Here is a 422-nt window from a genome sequence, read left to right as displayed (position 1 = left end):
ACTTTTTTAAATTAAAAAAATTTATAATTTAAAAATATAAAATTTTAAAATATAAATAATAAAATAATTCTATAATAATTTAATTATTTTTATTATTTATATAAAGAGAATTTTGTTTATTAAGGTCTAAAAAATAATATTAAAATTAGTACTATCAAAATATATTTTAAATTTAATATTATGAAGAAAAAATAAAAGAAATTTATATAAGGACTAATTTGTTTAATTTTTAAAATTTTAGGGATAAAAATAACTTACTTTTGGACTTTCAGAAATTATTTTGATTATAAATAACTTTTTTACATGTCAAGTGACACATGGCGTGCTAGTTAGGTGTCACTGACCTGACATGTCAACCAATCATCTTGTAACATGTGGCATTAACTTACCACGTTATCATCTAATTAACGGAAGGACCAATT

The sequence above is a fragment of the Arachis duranensis genome, chromosome 7, assembly GCF_000817695.3.
Source record: "Arachis duranensis cultivar V14167 chromosome 7, aradu.V14167.gnm2.J7QH, whole genome shotgun sequence".
NCBI classification, from domain to species: Eukaryota; Viridiplantae; Streptophyta; class Magnoliopsida; order Fabales; family Fabaceae; genus Arachis; species Arachis duranensis.
This window is presented reverse-complemented; position numbering follows the sequence as displayed.